The sequence below is a fragment of the Geotrypetes seraphini genome, chromosome 3 (assembly GCF_902459505.1).
Source record: "Geotrypetes seraphini chromosome 3, aGeoSer1.1, whole genome shotgun sequence".
Lineage (NCBI taxonomy): Eukaryota > Metazoa > Chordata > Amphibia > Gymnophiona > Dermophiidae > Geotrypetes > Geotrypetes seraphini.
Window position 1 is genome coordinate 198,141,202 of NC_047086.1, and position 20,616 is coordinate 198,161,817.

The following is a 20,616-nucleotide window of genomic DNA, read 5'->3' on the forward strand; positions in this document are numbered from 1 at the left end:
AAGTTGCCCCAAATCTACAAGGACAATAGTATTCTTTGTGCCACTAGGAAAACATTAAAATTCATTAATAATTTAACATCTATACCGATTCAACAATCTACGTGTCAATCCCTATGGTTGAACTGCAAGATTCAAAATTGGCGAGTCTAAGATCCTCTGGAATCATTGGCGCAAGGCAAGTATATGTACTTTAGATGATGTGTTATCAAATGGGAAAATGCTTCATTTTTCACAACTGCAACAATCATTCGGTATTACAAAGTCTCAAGCATATAAATGGTTGCAGTTGAAGCAGGCCATTCAGAAAGGGTTCCATGAAGGTCTGTCCCCCCTGAAGGCCTGTACCTCTCCCCTCCCACTGAAGGACTGTCCCCCTCCCCCTCCACCTCCCCCTGGGAAGGCCTATGTGTTCCCCTCTGGCCTCCCTTTACCCGATTCCTGCAGAAAGCAACCTGCAGAAAGGATCACGGGTACTTCAGTGATCCTTGCAGGTTGCCATAGGCCTCCCGAGTTGTCCCTCTGCCACGGTCCTGCCCCTCCTGTGACGCCAGAGGAGGGGGCGGGACCGCGGCAGAGGGACAACTCGGGAGGCCTATGGCTACTTGCAAGGATCATTGAAGTACCCGCGATCCTTTCTGCAGGTTGCTTTGTCGAGGGAGGCGAAAGCCTTGGGGTCGAGCCATGAGAAGGGAAGTTCCTGGGCCATGACTCCAAGGCCGGGAGCACCCCTTATGGCTTGCATCCGGGGCGAACCACCCCCCGCCCTCCCCCCTTGGTACGCCACTGGAGGGCAGAAAGAGAGGGAGAACTGGACCTTGGGCTAGGGGCTAGGAGGGACAGAATTGGACCTGGAGGTAGAGCTGAAGGAAGGGGGAGAGTGTTGGGTCTGCAGGGTAGTAGTAGAATGGAGGGAATGTTGGTCCTAGGGGCAGGGGAAAGGAAGATATTGGAGAGCCCCCAGAGACCTGCATCCCCTTCCTTGGGTGCAAAAAAAAATGAACAATTCACCAAAAAGCAAGCAACTAAGGGATGTAACAATCAAGCTCATTGAGAATTGGGAGCTCAAGTCATTTTTTAGACAAAAGCAAAAATGGGACAACAAGGAGAGGAAGAAGAAGAAGGAATCAACAACGGAGTCAAACCTGGACAAGATTGCAAAGGTATAGGAAACAATCATAATCAACCTATCCAACTATAGTTTTGACCAATGAAGAGGCCAGTTTATTATCCCATGGTCTATCTTTTGTTTCCACAGTCCCGTGTGATGATTTTCAATTCAATATAGATTTGAAAAAATTTGTAAGATGTCTTGAATTGAAATTATTCCTGGATTGCTGACAAAAACGACACTCTTGATAAAACCCATCATTCCACCAAAATCAACCTGGAGACCTCCAGGCACGATGGATGCCATGTTAAGAGTTTTTAAAAAAATTGATTCTCAATGATTTTCAAAATCTAAAAAATGAAATTGATCATAAAACTACAATCAATCTCTATAAAAATGAACAAAAGACAGTGTTCTCTTTAAAAAAACAATACCTCTATCATAATAAAACACACTGCTAAGGGAGGGGCAATCACAATTCAAAATAAATCATCTTATTGCATCAAAGCAAAAGAGCATTTAAATGACTCAGAAACATATATAAAAATATCATTAGATCCTACTAATCGATTACAACTATCATTTGCAGAATTACTACTAAAGGTCTACAAGAGGGTTTTTTTTAACAACAAAGGATCACCGTTTTAAAAATAAAATCCATCCAACTATTTTGGTAATATATTTTTTACCTAAAATTCACAAAGATCTCCAGAATCCACCAGTGAGACCAATTGTATCTACAAAAGGTTCACTATTGGAGCCTTTAGCAACTTTTGTAGATTTTTTCTTGAAAAATGAGATACTGAAATGCAAATTGCACATTAAGGCCCGGATTCTGTATAGGACGTCCGGGAGGGGCATACACTAACCCCGATTCTGTAATCAGCATCCATGTTACAGACACCGATTACAGAATTGGGTTAGAGTAGAGGCGGCCGCTACACTTTTCGCGGCAAGGGATCTCCCTGCCACGATAGGTAACTACAGCTGCAGCCGCCTGTCCCCCACCCACCCCTGATTGCCGTCAGGAGGGTACCCAACCCCTCCTGCCAGGACACCGCCCATCTAACACCCCCGATTGCCGGCAGGAGGGTGCCCAACCCACCTGCCGGAGGACGCCCCCTCGTGCTAACACCCCCCGAACCTCCCCCCCAACTAACCTCTAATTGTTGGCCGGCCGGCCGGGTCTTGCTGCCATTCAGCCGGCAGGCCCACCTCGTTGAAATGAGGTGGGCCCGCCCCTTCCCAGCCCATCCCCGCTAAGCCTAAGGCCTGATTGGCACCTGGGATAGGCACCTGGGCCAATCAGGCCTTAGGCTTAGTGGGGATGGGCGGACCCGCTATGCCTAAGGCCTAATTGGGCCAGGCTTCTAGAGCCTGGGCCAATCAGGCCTTACGCTTAGCGGGGCTGGGCCGGGAAGGGGTGGGCCTGCCTTATTTTGATGAGGCGGGCCTGCTGGCTGGACGGCAGCAAGACCCGGCCAGCCGGTCAGCAATTAGAGGTTAGTTGTGGGGGAGGTTAGGAGTGTCATCGGGGGGTGTTAGCATGGGGGTTCCTGAGGGGGCTTCCACTGGCAGGAGGGGCTGGGCACCCTCCTGCCGGCAATCGGGGGTGTTGGGTGGGCAGCGTTCCAGCAGGAGGGGTTAGGCACGCCTACAGCTGCTTAAAATCGGGACGCACTTTGTAGAATCAGGGCTACGGGCTCTAAGGATTTTCTTACTACACTAAATGCAGTAGATTTAAGAGATGGACCTTTATACAGCTATACCACAAACAGAGGCATTAGAGGTGATTAAAAAAGTACTGGATAAACGTACAAGACCTGTACAGATTCCAACTGAATTTTTGTTACAGTTAGCAAAGTTAACTATGTGTGAACATTTTTTTCTCTTTGACAAGCAAATCTACAAGCAAATCAGTGGCGTAGCAATGGAGGCCACTTTTGTACCTTCAGTTGCCAACCTCTATTCAATTTGAAGAGACTTGGCTATATCACTCTCCATTTTTTTATAAGATTCACAATTCATCCATGAACTGAGCATGCTTGGGGCATGCCGGCATTGCAGGCTGGAGGCAGCCTGCTGACTTACTCAGTCTTGAGGTAGCATAAGGAGGTATCTTTGGCAATGGATTTATTTGATTGGAGGGGCTTAAGCATCCCCACCAGCAAAAGTATGATGCCTAATGTGTGGAGGAGGGCGAGGAAATGTATGCCCCCCACCAGTACCCTCCTGTGCTCCTCCATAGATTGCTGGTTATGTCATGCAATTAATTGTGATTAAATATTTTTATCAAAATGCAGCCCTAGTTATTTATAGTACCTGATGCTAACTCTTGAAATAAGAATCAGGATGAGGATAATTGAAATTCAAGACTGGGATTCATTATAAAGCATATGGGGAAAGACTTAAAATATCTCATAACTTATACTTTGGACGGTGGGCAGGAGAGTGTATGTACACAAACACAAGGAGCCTAGGAATAAGATGGGTGAATTAGAAGCTATGGCACAAAAATATAACATAGACATCGGCATCACAGAAACATGGTGGACTGAGGAAAACGTCTGGGACACTGTGCTATGGGTCATTCAGCATAGGATGGGGGGGGGGAGTACGACTCAGGAAGAAATACAGCTTTAGTAGTTGAGCTAATACGAACAGACTTTCTTAAAGCAAGCAATGCTTTGGAATTCAATACTTTTTCCCAGTGCTTAGGAACCATTTTGCATATTTGCAAGGGGTTTGTTTGTTTGTGTTGTGCCTAGTAAAAAGGAATTTTATTCTAACTGTGGTATGCATACCGTATTTGTAGGGGATTTGCTGTTTTCCCTCCAACCCTATGGCCAGCATTTTTTGCCTGTCCTTCTTTGTCTTTTTACAAGAGAAGGGGGAGAGAAAACATTTCCTCGTGACTAGAGTTGAAACTTATTAAACTTTCTCACATTCAGAATAGGATGGGAGAAAACAATAAGAACTAGTTTTCTGATCTACATGAACAATTTATGAATTAATTGTTTTAGGATATCTTTTGTCTTTTGGAGACATTAGAATTCTTATATAAAGCTGTGGGTATGTGACTTTTGCTGGCACCCATTTAAGGTGACAGAAGATCACTATCACCTGCATATAAAAAAAAAAAATCTAAGCATAAGATTATTGCCACAAGTTACAGCACTGTGCACATTTTGAAGTTTTGAGAAACAAAAAAAGTCAAAGGCTTAGTATTTGGAATTTAATCGAGTTTTTAACTTGGGAACTTGGTCAAAGAAAGCACTGGGGAGTTAAAAAAAAAAAACACCACATAGGAAAGGTTGTAGCAATGATGCATGATGGTTGTTGAAAGTTGCAGACAGGATAGTGTACGTTGCTAAAAAGGGATGTGTCACGTGTTTGAAAATATGTGCATGTATTATGTCCTTATTATAAGGGATATTCTGGTTGGAATAGGCAGGTGTGAGTAAAGTTCCAAGTTATTTTTGTTTAGGTAAGCTCTTTGGGGTAGGAACTGTATAAAGCAACTATGAATTGGCACTAATTCATATGTTCTAGTGGAAAGTGCAATTTAATACTTTAATCTGTTAAGCCCAGTGTTTCATTTTTTTTGTTGTTGTTTTGTTTTACAGTACACTATACAAGTCTCTTTTACAGGTCTGGGAGATGCAGCTTGTTGGCGACTGATTTACCACCGGTATCTGGAAAGGGGCGTTTCCCCTATCACTTTTCTTTTTTCTCACCAGTGGGTATGTGTTTCCTTATGATGATGATGATGATGTGAAGGCAGGCAGTTGGAATACATAGCTATCTTGGATCAGTTTTGGCACAAAGACTCTTTTTGCTGAACTGAAATAAAATAAACAGGAAGAACAAGTTGTGCTTGAAATGACCTTGCACTTTAAAATTTAAAATGTTTCTTTTTCCTCTGTATATTGAAGCCAGTTGTATCCCTGATTGCATTATCTCTTATGACTGTGTTCTCAAGAAATCTACTTTGCTCATGTGTGCACACAAATATGCCTGGTTCTATGATGCTGTTTTTATTCTTCCTTTTGTATAATTGTGTTTATGTGCAGATTTAAGTTCAGCCCTGACTCCATGACAGATGACAGCTAGTTTAAGGCCTACTGGAGCTCTATGTTTGTTTATGTCATATAATCTCTGTGTTGTCTGTCTGTTTGGCTTGTGGGATACCCCGGAAAAATATACCATTGGCCATTTTTGGAGTTTTTATCCCCATTTTTTGCATTTTTGTTGTTTCCTTGCTAAATTGCACAATATCTTTTTTGGTTCTTGTTTTCATGGCCTGAGCGCTACTTAGTTAGGGGGTATATTATTAAGACAAAGGTTCTATACAGCATTTATTCCAAGGTGCCCACTGGATCTGCTCAATTCACACATTTCTGGCATAATGTTTTGTTTTGTTTTTGTGCCCTACACTGAGTATATCCTTATGGTCTCTCTTGAATGCCTTACTAGTTGTGCACAACCCACACCAACTTATCACCCTGTCCTCTTATGAACATTGTGTATCTGCCTATTGTCTATCATTTCCGTACTTATATCAAGTCAATGTCCTCCTTTGACTCACCTCCCTGGACTTTAGCTGCTGGATGATGATACCTGAACTCCTTTCAAGCTCTCCAAGTATGGACCTTACCAGTTTAAAGAGACTGATACCCCTGCAACACCACATCCTAATCTTTTAATTTCTTGGACAGGTATTGTTTACAAATGTTTGAATGTAACTGGCAGCTTGTGGTTTATCGCAATTAGCTCCTGTATTCGACACCAGGGGTCACCAAAAGCAGTTAGCACTCTCCACCCCATACAGATTGGCAAATGGGGTGACAACTAGCCTGCTGAACGGATCATTGCTGCTTATGGACCTGCTACGTGGGCCAAAGATTGCTCCTGGGGTTGACGGACCCCAATCTATCTGATCAACTGCATACTAGAGAGTTGCGCAGGGACAGAAATCCCACCCGTCCCCACCCGTCCCCGTGAGGAATCCCTCCGTCCCCACCCGTCCCCGTGAGGAATCCCTCCGTCCCCACCCGTCCCCGCGAGGAATCCCTCTGTCCCCACCCGTCCCCGCGAGGAATCCCCTCCGTCCCCACCCGTCCCCGCGAGGAATCCCCTCCGTCCCCACCCGTCCCCGCGAGGAATCCCCTCCGTCACCATCCTTCCCTATAAACTTCAGAAATAGTTATTTTATTTAATTATGCTACTGAATTAAAGGCTCTGGTAGAGACCCATTTACAAATAAGCAAAGAGACTATTAATTTGGAAATATTAATTGGGAAGAATACATACTTTGTAAATGGGTTTCTACCAGAACCTCTAATGTAAATATAAAATATAAATACTCAGCTGATGAGAACCCACAAACTGTCAGCTGAGGACTTCCTTTGCAGTTGGCCTGGGGTCCCTTTTGCCAAGCTTGGCAGGCAGCAGTAGCGTCCCTGAGTCACAGATGCTGGCACCTCAGTGGCTCATGGATGCTGCCAGCGACTGCTGCGCTTGGTGGAGGGGAGTTCTGACCATCTCTAGAGGAGGTCCTCTGCTGGCGGTGCTTGGGGATCCCCACCAGTCACAGCAAGGGCCAACAAGTACTTCAACACTGTAGAAATAAAACCAGAAATGCATTTCCTTTTCTTTTGAACACAAAACAAAGATATCTGCCATATACATTTCCCAAGGCAGATGACTCTATGCAATGTCACCTCGGTAACAAAATACAAAAATAGACAAATACACCCCCTCCCTTTTTACTAAACCACAATAGTAGGTTTTAGCACAGGGAGTTACGCTGAATGCCTCGCGCTGCTCTCAATGCTCATAGGTTCCCTGCGCTAAAAAACAATATTGCGGTTTAGTAAAAGGGAGCCATAGTGCAAAATATAGACAGCAGATATAAATTCTCAAAACAGACACATTTTGATCACTAAATTGAAAATAAAATCATTTTTCCTATCTTTGCTGTTTGGTGATTTCATGAGTCTCTGGTTGCACTTTCTTCTTCTGACTGTGCATCCAATCTTTCTTCCTTTCTTTCAGCCTCCTGTATGTTTCCTCTCCTCCAGACCTCATTCTCTCCCCCAACTTTTTCTTTCTGTCTCCCTGTTCCCCCTTCTTTCTGTCTCTCTGTCTGCCCCCTTTCTTTCTTTCTCCGTGCCCTCCCCCAAGCCACTCGGTTTGCTGCCACCGCCATCGGGGAATAGTCCCCAAGCCACCGCTGTCCCAAGCTTTCCCTGCAGAAGCGTCGCGCTGACCAGCATTCCGCTCCCTGACGTCAATTCTGACGTAGGAGAGGAAGTTCCGGGCCAACAAGGCATTTCTCCTCATTCCATCCAGCCTGAGCCCCATCTCTCCTTGATCCAGCATTTCCCTTCTGTGTCTGTCAGAATTACCATTCCACCTATTTTCCAGCATCACCCTTCTTTGTGTCCATCTCACCTATATCCCTATCTCACCACTTTTTCAGAATCTTCATTTGTCTCTGTCCTTGTCTTTACCCCATATTCACCATTTGCCCTTTCAATGTCTTTATCTCCCCCCCCCCCACACACACTTTTTCAGCATTACTTCTATGTCTCTATTTCACCTCCTCTTCATGTCCCCTCTGTATCTCTATCCTTATTCAGAAGGTCCTGCTTACCCTTTCTCTTCTTTGTGTCACTATCTCCATTTTCAGCTTTCCCCCCTTTTCCTTTGTTAATGCACCCTGTAGCCAGAATCTTTCCACCCTCCCTCCACTCCGGCCCAACCCAGTATGAAATATTTCCTTTTGTTTCTCTCCCCTCTCTCTTCTCCTCCCTCACCCACGAGTCCTGCATCTGGCCCTCTCCCTTCTACCTGCACCTGGCAACACCCCCCTGCTCCGCGGCTCTCTTAAGCAACTCGTCAGCAGCGGTGATCAAGACAAGCTGCCGACATCGAGGCCTTCCCTCTACGAGTCCCACCTTTGTGGAAAAAGGAAGTTGAAACAAGCGGGACTCGCAGAGGGTACGCCCCGACGTCAGAAGCTGCTGCTGAGTTGCCGAAGAGAGCCGCAGGTAGAAGGGAGAGGGAGATAGGAAGGCTGTAGAAGCTCCGGAGCATGACACCGAACCCGGCCAGGATGATTTCTTTTTCAGGCTGCTGCTGCCGCTGCCATCCCCCACCCAAAATGACAAAAAACAGCCTAATGCCCGCGTCGGGAAATAGCCATGCTGAGCAGTGAGCTCAGCACGTACACAGATGAAAGCCTTGCTTGCTGATTGGTCCGGCGGCACGGTGGGGCGGGGCCGCCGGACCAATCAGCAAGCAAGGCTTTCATCTGTGTACGTGCTGAGCTCACTGCTCAACATGGCTATTTCCCGACACGACGCCAGACTTGTAATCTGCATGCTTGCATCGCCAGAATTTAGGTAGGTTGTTTTCATCCCCGTGGGAGTCCCGTGGGCAAGGGGGCGTCCCCGTGGGAGTCCCGTGGGTCAGGGGGGCATCCCCGTGGGAGTCCCGTGGGCCAGGGGGCGTCCCCGTGGGAGTCCCGTGGGCCAGGGGGGGAACCCGCGGGATCCCCGCGGGACCCGCGGGATCCCCGCGATCCCCGTTCCCATGCAGACCTCTACTGCATACTTCACTTGCAAGCTGTTCTTGAACTTTTGCACTGCCATGTACCAGAATCTCCTGTCTCTAGATTACTTGCAGGCTGCGAAAGGTGGCGTCTGTGGCAAGTACCACCTCTCTAACTACTGCCTTGACCTTGATGATGATGGTACCGTGTTCGAGGTAGATGTGGACCACATCACCACACTGGCTCATGTTCCTCTCCGAATCTGGCGTGACATCCCTGCTGACTGGCTCTTTTGCTCTTGGCTGCCTGCCTTGCCTGGTTCCTGTGATTCCATGATGTTGTCAACTCTGCTGTTCCTCGCTCTACTGTAGCCCTGGCTAGTACCTACCGGTCCCTACCACAAACCCCCGACCTTCCAGGCAGCTTTGACCCCCATGTCTATATTTGCTGTTCTTGGTGATTTGCATATGTGAAGGAATAATTTATTTTTTATACTTCTTTTCCAAGGTTTTCTCTCTATATATGTGATCTCAGACACCTTAGCGGAGTACCTTTCTCTCCACACTGCTGCTGTACATTTATGACGTCATCTTCATGAAGTAAGGGGGGATTGTAAGGGTATATTCTTTATAAGCTTATTTTGCTATACAAGAAATCACAAAAAACCATTGTCTCTTTTTGTTATCTGTAATTATGACTATGGTTGTGGAATTTCCCTCCCCCCTCCCTGTTTTTTTATGAGAAACGAAACTTACTTTTCCTCATAAGCTACACCCATTGTTAGCTTGTGACTGGGCATGTACAAAGGGGGGGGGACTATAAATATGTGATGTTGGTCTGAATAAACACTTCATCTTTCTTTGGCTATCTGTGTGTGTGTGTGTGTTTTCTGTCCCTGGATGCATCTGTACTCAGGACAGCAGAACGAGGCTAATACAAATTGGAACCTGGTCGTTTCAGACGGTCAGTCTAGAAGAGGTATGCAGGCAGATCGATAGGCTTAAGAGCAATAAATTCCCGGTACCGGATGGCATCCATCCGAGAGTCATCAAGGAAGTGAAAGGGACTATAGTTGAACTGCTACAACTAATAGCCAATCTGTCGATCAAATCAGGAAAGATTCTGGAAGCCTGGAAGGTAGCGAATGTTACGCCGATCTTCAAAAAAGGTTCGAGGGGAGATGCGGGAAACTACAGACCAGTGAGTCTGACCTCGGTACCGGGAAAGATGGTAGAGGCGCTTGTAAAAGACTGTATCATTGATCACATTGACGGACATGGTCTGAGAAGGACCAGCCATCACGGTTTCAGCAAAGGCAGATCTTGTTTGATGAACTTGCTACACTTCTTCGAGGGAGTAAACAGGCAGATAGACAAGGGTGACCCGGTCGACATTGTATATCTGGATTTTCAGAAGGCGTTTGACAAGGTTCCGCATGAATGAGTACTTCAGAAAATTGCAAGCCATGGAATCGAGCGTGAAATGCTCACATGTATTAAAAACTGGCTGGAGCATAGGAAACAGAAAATGGGGGTAAATGGATAATACTCAGACTGGAAGAGCGTCACCAGTGGAGTGCTGCAAGGCTTGGTGCTTGGACCCGTGCTCTTCAACATCTTTATAAATGATCTGGACGTTGGTACGATGAGTGAGGTGATTAAATTTGCGGTCGATACAAAGTTATTCAGAGTAGTGAAGACACAGGAGGATTGCGAAGATCTGCAACGTAACATAATCAAGCTCAAGAAATGGGCATCGACATGACAAATGAGGTTGAACGTGGATAAGTGTCGGTAACAAAAATCTCATGCACGAATACAGGATGTCCGGGGCGGTACTTGGAGAGACCTTCCAGGAAAGAGAACTTGGGAGTTCCGATCGACAAGTCGATGATGCCATCCGCGCAATGTGCGGCGACAGCGAAAAGGGCGAATGGAATGATAGGATTGATTAAGAAGGGGATCACGAACAGATCGGAGAAGGTTATCATGCCGCTGTACCGGGCCATGGTGCGCCCTCACTTGGAGTACTGCGACCAGCACTGGTCGCCATACATGAAGAAGGACACTTTTATTCTTTCCCTCCCAACTCATGTTTGTTTTTGATGAAAGTATATTGTTAAATGTTTGTTTCTTTTTATTATACTCTATTTTGATTTTGTACATCACTTAGTGATTCTAATAGGCGATTTATCAAATTTATTAATAAACTTGAAACTTGAAACTACTCAATAGGGTCCAGGGAAGAACGACTAAAATTGTTTAGGGGCTGAAAGATTTGCCATACAATGAGAGATTAGAGAAACTCTGCCACTTCTCCCTTGACAAGAGGAGATTGAGAGGGGACATGATCGAAACATTCAAAATACTGAAGGGAATAGACTTAGCAGGTAAAGACAGATTGTTTACTCTCTCCAAGGTAGGGAGAAAGAGAGGGCACTCTCTAATGTTGAAAGGGGATAGATTCCGTACAAACATAAGGAAGTTCTTCTTCACCCAGAGAGTGGTAGAAAACTGGAACGCTGTTCCGGAGTCTGTTATAGGGGAAAACACCCTACAGGCAGAGACCGCAAAGTCCCTCCTTAAGGGCCGCAATCTAGTCGGGTTTTCAGGATTTCCCCAATGAATATGCATTGAAAGCAGTGCATGCACATAGATCTCATGCATATTCATTGGGGAAATTCTGAAAACCCGACTGGATTGTGGCCCTCAAGGAAGGACTTTGAGATCCCTGCCCCAGGGATTCGTCAAAGTTGGACAAGTTCCTGCTAAACTGGAACATATGCAGATGAAGCTGGACTCATTTAGAGCACTGGTCTTTGACCTGAGGGCCGCCGCATGATTGGACTACTGGGCACGATGGACCACTGGTCTGACCCAGCAGCAGCAATTCTTATGTTCAAGGAAGTTGAAGATGAGGACTCAGAAGATAGCGTTTTCAGAGATCCTACCAGTACCGAGGGCAGATGTGAAGAGGCAGTCAGAACTACAGTCAATAAATGCATGGATGAGGAGATGGTGTGAGGAAGAGGGGTTCCAGTTCGTGAAGAACTGGACAACGTTTTGGGGCAAGAGCAAGCTCTTCAGGAGAGATGGACTACACCTGAACGTGGCGGGAACTAGACTTCTAGCAAACAATGTCAGGAGAGGAATAAAGCAGGCTTTAAACTAAGAAGAAGGGGTGAGCCGACAGTTGACCAAGTGTCGACAATTCGGAAGAAGGTATCCTGAGAGGGAAAAATGCTGGGAAGACACAATGGGCAAAAAACAAGAGCTGACAGATGAAGAAGAGGATGATAAGAAGATTGTAGCACAGGAAAAGAAAATGAAGACAAAAAAATACCAGGACTTAAATTGTATGTATACTAATACAAGGAGCCTAAGGAACAAAATGGGAGAATTAGAAGTCATGGCTAAAAAAAGAGAACCTAGACATCATTGGGGTCTCTGAAACATGTTGGAATGAAGAAAACAAATGGGACATAGTACTGCCGGGGTACAAACTCTATCGCGAAGACAGGTCAGGTCAGAAAGGAGGAGGAATAGCCCTATACATAAAGGATAACATACACTCGACCAGAGTGGACACAGCAGCGACAGCCAACAAATTGGAATCACTATGGGTTAAAATACTGGGAAGGAATGGGGCCGAGATAAAAATGGGCCTGTACTATCGTCCACCTGGGCAAACTGAAAGCAAACGATGAAGAAATGAAAGCCGAGATGAGGCGAGAATGTGAAAGCGGTAACACGATTGTTATGGGAGACTTCAACTATCCCGGGATAGACTAGAGTCTTGGAAACTCAAAATGCGCTAGGGAGACCAGATTCCTGGAGGCTATACAAGACTACTTCGTGGAGCAGCTTGTCAGAGAATTGACGAGAGGGAATGCTACTCTGGATCTAATCCTCAATGGGCTAAGAGGACCTGCAAAGGAAGTGTAAGTAGTGGGGCTGTTGGGAAACAACGATCACAATATGATCAAGTTCAAAGTTGAAGTAGGAATATCGAAGGGGAAGAGAACCACAGTGACAACTTTTAACTTCAAGAAAGGAAACTACGAAGAAATTGCAGACTATAGAGCAAGCCTGGTCTTTATTCAAGGACACGGTGAGCAAGGCGCAAAATCTGTATATCCCCAAATTTAGAAAAGGATGCAAAAAGAGCCAAACAAAAGACCCGGCGTGGATAACTAAAGAAGTGAAGAAAGCGATAGGAGACAAGAAACATTCATTCCGGAAATGGAAAAAGGACAAAACCAGGGAAAACTGGAAGGAGCACAGGAAGCATCAAAAAGAATGCCACCTTGTGGTTAGGAGAGTAAAAAGAGAATATGAAGAGAGGCTAGCCAGGGAAGCACGAAATTTCAAACCATTCGTCAGATATGTTAAAGGGAAGCAGCCGGCAAGGGAGGAGGTGGGACCGCTGGATGATGGAGATAGGAAAGGAGAAAAAAGAAGTGGCGGATAGACTAAACATGTTCTTTTCATCAGTATTTACAAAAGAGGACACATCCAATGTGCCGGAACCTGAAAAAATCTTCAAAGGAGATCAAGCAGAAAAATTAACATCCATGGAGGTAAGCCTTGAAGACGTACACAAGCAGATAGATAGATTAAAAACCGACAAATCTCCGGGCCTGGATGGAATCCACCCTAGGGTATTGAAAGAACTAAAGGAGGAAATAGCAGAACAACTACAGCAGGTTTGTAATCTATCCCTGAAAACAGGCGTGATCTCGTAGGATTGGAAGATAGCTAATGTTACGCCCATCTTTAAAAAAGGATCGAGAGGTGACCTGGGGAAATACAGACCGGTAAGTTTGACTTCGGTTCCGGGGAAGATGGCGGAAGCACTGATAAAAGACAGCATCAACGAGCATCTAGAAAGGAATAAACTGATAAAAACAAGTCAACATGGTTTCTGCAAGGGAAGATCATACCTAATGAACTTATTGCACTTCTTCGAAGGAATTAACAAATGGATGGACAAAGGGGACCCCATAGACATCATATACTTAGATTTCCAAAAAGCCTTTGACAAGGTACCCCATGAACATCTATTACGGAAACTGAAGAACCATGGGGTGGAAGGAGACATACATAGATGAATCAAAAATTGGTTGGCGGATAGAAAGCAAAGGGTAGGAGTGAAGGGCCACTACTCGGACTGGAGGAGGGTCACGAGTGGTGTTCCGCAGGGGTCGGTACTCGGACCGCTGCTGTTCAATGTATTTATAAATGATCTAGAAATGGGACGAAGTGCAAAGTAATAAAATTCGCAGATGACACCAAACTATTTAGTGGAGTTAGGACTAAAGAGGACTGCGAAGATTTACAAAAGGACCTGAACAAACTAGGAGAGTGGGCGACGAGATGGCAGATGAAGTTTAATGTTGAGAAATGTAAAGTCTTGCATGTAGGAAACAGAAACCCGAAGTACAGCTATATGAAGGGAGGGCTGGTAATGGGTGAAAGTACCCAAGAAAGGACTTGGGGGTAATAGTGGACAACACAATGAAGCCGTCAGCACAGTGTGCAGCGGACTCTAAGAAGGCGAATAGAATGCTGGGTACTATCAAGAAAGGTATTACAACCAGAACGAAAGAAGTTATCCTGCTGTTGTATCGGGCGATGGTGCACCCGCATCTGGAGTACTGCATCCAATATTGGTTGCCGTACATTAAGAAGGATATGGCGACACTCGAGAGAGTTCAGAAAAGAGCGAAACGATTGATAAAAGGTATCGAAAACCTTTCATATGCTGAAAGATTAGAGAAACTGGGGCTCTTTTCCCTAGAAAAGTGGAGACTTAGAGGGGACATGATAGAGACTTACAAGATCATGAAGGGCATGGAGAAAGTGGAGGACAGATTTTTCAAACGTTCAAAAACTACAAGAACGAGAGGGCATTTGAAAAAATTAAGAGGGGATAGATTCAGAACCAATGCTAGGAATTTCTTCTTCACCCAAAGGGTGGTGGACACCTGGAATGTGCTTCCGGAGGGAGTGATAGGACAGAGTACAGTTTTGGGGTTCAAAAAGGGATTTGATAATTTCCTGAAGGAAAAGGGGATAGAAGGGTATAGATAGAGGATTAGTATACAGGTCCTGGACCTAATGGGCCGCCGCGTGAGCAGACTGCTGGGCATGATGGACCCCTGGTGTGACCCAGCAGAGGCACTGCTTATGTTCAAGTTTCAAGTTTATTTCGCATTTGATAAAATTGCTTTTTTCAAAGATTACAAAGCAATGAACAATAAATATTTTTTAAAAGAGGGAGACACACAATATAATAATAATAATAATAACTTTATTTTTCTATACCGCCATAGTCAGACGACTTCTAGGCGGTTCACATCGAAAAAAGGCTGGACATTCAGCGAATTACAAATGCGTGAGGGGAATGTTACAGAAGAAAAATGGTTGAAGGGGAGGGAATGTAAGAGAGGTTGGAATTGCCTGAGAGATTGCTTCGGGTTTGTAGGGGGAAAATGCGTAGAGCGAAGGTCGGTCTGTTTAGGTGATGAATTTGTCAAACAAAGTGGTTTTGATTGATTTTCAGAATGCCTTGTAGGTCTGTCTGGTTTTATTTATGTAGTTTCCCAGCCAGGATTGTTGTCTGTTAGTTTGGAACATGAAGGTTCTGTCAAGGAAGGATTTGTATTTGCAGCCAGTGATTTTAGGATAGGTGAAGATGTTTTTGTTTCTGGTTGTTCGTGTGGGGTTGTGTAGAGTGAAGTGTGTTTGCAGGTAGGAAGGTGCTAGGCCCCAGATTTGTTTGAAGCAGATACATGCAAATTTGAACTGTATTCGCACTTCCATTGGTAGCCAGTGCAGTTTTTTGTAGTATGGGCTAATGTGGTCTTTTTTTCTCAGTCTGAAGATTAAGCGAACTGCAGTGTTTTGCACTAATCTCAGATCTAGATCTCAGTGATAGACAGATGTACATTTCATAGGGAAATCGGGGAAGAACTACAATTTGATATATGAAAGAGAACAAATAAGGATAAAACAATAGGAGTTATGTTATATTAGATCAGTACTTGCCTACTTCAAATGCAATCTAAATACCGCCAAAGTGCATGTGAAGATATGACATTAGATTGCTAGTGAATCACCTCGGGGTCTTCAGAATGCCAGCTGGGTCGCAAGACTCACGCTGGTTGGGCTCCTCATTAGTCCTGTTGGTTTAATATTTTCCTGAAAACTACCTATATCTTATTTCAATTATTCATTGTTCTTTATGTTTTTTTATTTTTTGTATAAGTATAGAATTTGTTATTTACTTTCTTATCAGATTATTAAATACATTCCAATTTATCAAAACATACATATACTGTACTTAGCTTGCTTTGCAGCAACACCTCTCTGACGTGATATTTGTTTCAAGACTTTCATCAGGGAGAAGGTGAGCTTGTAGAAAGAATGCTGCAAGGCAAAATAAAACCCTTCGTTGATAATCCAAACACTAACAAAAAAAGTCACAAAAATATACAGAAAAATTACATCTAAATCACTGCTGCTTTGATATTAATTCCCTTTTACCACTATCCCACTCACCTGATAAGTGCTGGCTAGTAACTCGTTGCTGCAAACGTCATTGCTGGCATTTGAAAATGGTCACAGAGTCTCTTCTGCTATCTTTAAAAGGAGCCGCCCACCAAGTGCATCAAAGCAACTGATAGATGACAAAACAGGAAATCCCAAGGCGTATAGTACTAAGGCTTCCCCCACCTGACAAGGAGATCGCACATTTCACCAAAAGGCAAAAATAGAATTAAAGAGGAACCCAATAGATAAAACACATGGAAGGGGAAAACTAATCTGCTACTGCCAACTATTCTGCATCTTCATTTAAACCATCGGGAGCAGTTGCTTTGGCTTCAAAGATCCATCTAAGTTCCCTGAGTGCAAGTAACCTGTCAATATTACCACCCTGCCATCCTACATTGATAATCTCAATGATCCTCCAACGGAGGTCTTTTTAATTATGTTGACACAATTGCCAGTGCCTAACTAGTGGGGCATTTCCTGATTAAGTTTTAATTTAAATTCGGCCAACCACTGTTTGATTATTAAAAGAACTTTGGTTATTATATGACTAATGTGAAGTACTGAAACTCGAATCGGTATCAAGACTATTATGTCATCAGCATAACTAAACAACTTGATCCCTAAGTGAGATATTTTTGTACCCAGAGAGGACAGATAGATGTTAAAGAGTAACGAGGACAAAGGAGAGCCATACAGGACGCCACATGAAGAGAAAAAAAATCTCTAAACCAATTCAGGACTTTAGGCTAGATTCACTAAGGGCACAGATTGGATCCGATCCGATCCATGCCCGGGGGGGCTGATTCACGAATCGCCCTCATACAAATGAGGGTAATCGGAATCACGCCCCCAACCGACTTCAGGGATCGCTGAATAGCAATCCCGACGCACGCGCAGACCATTTTATTTCTTTTAGCCTGTGGTTTTAACCCGCTTTAAACCCGTGGGTTAAAACCATGGGCTTGCACTGTGGGGAAGAGAGCAGATAGGGCAGAGAGTGGAGAAGCAAGGCAGAGAGCAGGGCGGCAGAAGGCAGGGCAGTCAGAAAGGACCTGCGCGACTGGGCCTCAGCAGTCGCTTATTTTTGGATCGTTCAGCCCAGTGAGTGTCCCTCATTTTTTTTAGTGAATCGCTTCCTGCCTACATTTGAATGATGTTCCCCCTCATTTGCATACACGGATCATAGGATGATTGAATGATTGGTTAGTGGATCGGGTCGTAGAGAAATCAGATCATAAAGGGGTCACTAAGTGGTTGGAACTTGATCAGTGAGCTTAGTGAATCTAGCCCTTAGTCTTGGATACCCAAGGCATCCAAGCACTCCAACAATTTTCTGTGATTTACAAGATCAAAGGCACTGATCAGGTTGAACTGCATTATCAGAGTACCTGTGCCTTTGCTAAACAAATTATGCAGATGGTCAAGAATAGAAGCTAAAACTGTTTCAGTACTATACAGAGGTCTAAAACCAGATTGAGAATGCCTGTCAAGATAATCAAGTAGTTGCACATAGACCAAATTTGAAAATTTGCTGGTTTATGCTGTCTTTTGGATCTTTTTTTTTTTTTTTCAAATGAGCCCCATAGTAGAATTAGAAACTGTTCAAAGAAGCGCAACCAAAATGATAAAGGGGATGGAACGCCTCTCATATGAGGAAAGGCAAATTAGGTTAGGGTTCTTCAGCTTGGAAAAGAGATGGCTGAGGTCTACAAAATCCTGAGTGTTGTAGAAGCGGTAAAAGTGAATTGATTTTTCACTTTTTCAAAAAGTACAAAGACCAGGGGACTCTCAATGGAATCACATGGAAACACTTTTAAAATAAATAGGAGGAAATATTTTTTCAGTCAAAGAATAGTTAAGCAGCTCTGGAACGCATTTGCCAGAGGATGTTAGCATATCTGAGTTTAAAAAAGGTTTGGACAAGTTCCTGGAGGAAAAGTCCATAGTCTGCTATTGAGACAGACATAGGGGAAGCCACTTCTTGCCCTGGGATTAGTAGCATGGTGTGTTGTTATTTGGAGTTCTGCCAGGTATTTGTGACCTGGATTGGCCAGGGTTGGAAACAGGATACTGGGCTAGATGGACCATTGGTCTGACCCAGTATGGATGTCCTCAGATAAGCACTCAAATAAATAGTTCATCCCTAAAAATATTTTTTGTATAGAATTAAATAATTAGAACTTCAACTTGTAAACACACTAGAGACTTTAAAGTCCTTTTCATTTTTTGTTTTAACAAGGGGTTCTAACATTTCTAATCTTCTGAAATCAGAACCCAAGCCCCTTTCCCAAGTAAGTACTCATACTTTCTTCTTTCTATATGGTCCTCTTTTATAATAATAATAATAATAATAGCTTTATTTATACCCCGTCATACCTTTCAGTTCAAGACAGTTTACAACAAGAGAGGCTGCAGGAATGCAGTGAAGTTACATCAAGAGCATGAAGTAGAAGTCAACAAATAGGCGTGTAACATAATTATATATATATAGCAGAAGGCCAGAGCATGCAAATAGATGTAGAGGAAATCGTTTGAGGAAGTTTAAACAAATTTATCACCTAAAATTATTTTTAATCTTATTCATTATTTTGCCACTTGTTTTTGTTTTGTTCTATTTCTATCATTTAAATTTCTCCAGAATTCTTTTGTTCAACGGTTCCTCCTTCTGCATCTATTCCTTTCTCTCCTCTCTTCTACCTTCCAAAGTACTTAGTTCAATACAGACTTGTTAGAATGTTATTTTCCTATTTTTCCTCTATCTCCACTTTTCATTTCTTTATTACTCTCTAGGTACTTTAGTTAGATTGTGAGCCTTCGGGACAGTAAGGGAATTTCTAAGTACCTTTCTTATTTATAATTTTAATGTATATTTTCTGTAAACCGCTTAGAACTTAACGGATGTAGCGGTATATAAGAAATAAATTACATTACATTACATAAACTGGTTTTCAGTGATCTTCTGAATGATTGGTATGACGATGTCACTTAGAGTATTGCTCCACCTTCCCGCTTGGAAGGAAAGTGTCTTGTCGAGGAATCTTTTGAATTGGCATCCTTTGGGATTCGGAAAGGCCAATAATAGTGTTCTGCGTGAGAGGCGGAGTTTGTTTTGGAGAACAAAGTGTTTCAGAAGGTAGGTGGGTGTAGTACCGAATAGTGTTTTGAAGCATAGACAACCAAATTTGAAAATTATTCTGGCCTCTACTGGTAGCCAGTGCAGTTTTTTGAAATATGGAGTGCCATGGCTTTTTGGTGGGTTTTGATAGGCTTGGCGCATTTACCATGCCAGCCCATGCTATTTGGCTTGATAAAAGAGGTCGTGTGTTTGTAAGTCTATTTTTTTCTCAGTGTGGTCTTTGTCTTTGTCTCCTTCTTTGTTGGTGTGTACATTTAATAACTCAGTCACATATCTTAGAGCCTCTTTTACAAAACCATTTAGCATGGGTTGCTGAGGTAACTGCCCCGAAACTCGTAGGAATTTAAAGGGCTTTGGGGCCAGTGCAGCTCTCTAAAAGGGGAGGTGGTTTAATTTCTTTTCAGAGTGCTCTATTGAACTTTACTTTCATCTTGATATGTTGGTCTACAAACTTCCAAATAAATAAAATAATCTACTGTGTTCTTTTTTTTTTAACCTGCCTTTGCAGTGTTGCAGTGTTCTCCTGTATGTTTCATTCAACGCAACTATATGTAATTAGCTAGCCCAGTTAAATAAAAATTAAGTCAAGATTTCCCTGTTTCTTATCCAAAACGCAATATATATATTTTAAAATTTCTTTAGTCTCTCTTTCTCAGGTTTCATTAATGTCAATTCCAAACAGACAAAGTCAATTTAAGGGAGACTAATTCTAGAAGTTTAATCGCATACAAAGGTTAGATTAATTCAAACAGAACAAATATAGGGACTCTTTTATGAAGCTGAATAGCGCGGGCTGGGACAGTAAATGCACTGAAGCCCGTAGGGATTTAAAGGTCTTTGGTGCATTTGTCGCACAGCATTTGCTAGTGTGGCTTGCTCAAAGAAGCCCAAAGTCTCTGACAGTTTATCTCTATTCTTAATCAAAGGGGCCAAAGAAACTACTAACAGCTGATTACTACAGTTCCATAGAAACATAGAAGATGACGGCAGAAAAGGGCTACGGCCCATCAAGTCTGCCCACTCTGCTTACCCACCCCCTGTCTATGCCCTAATGACCCAATTTCCTTATCTTGACCCTCGTAGGGATCCGACTGTAAAAGCTCTGGACAGACACTTTCTCATGAACTTTTCATTATAAAGCTTCAAATGAAAACGCCAATATATTCAAAGCTGTGCTGTCAATCGCTTGGTCAAATCCCCTCTGCAACGCTTTTCTACATTTTAGAGTGTTTTTATTTACTTTCCTGTAGATTCCTAT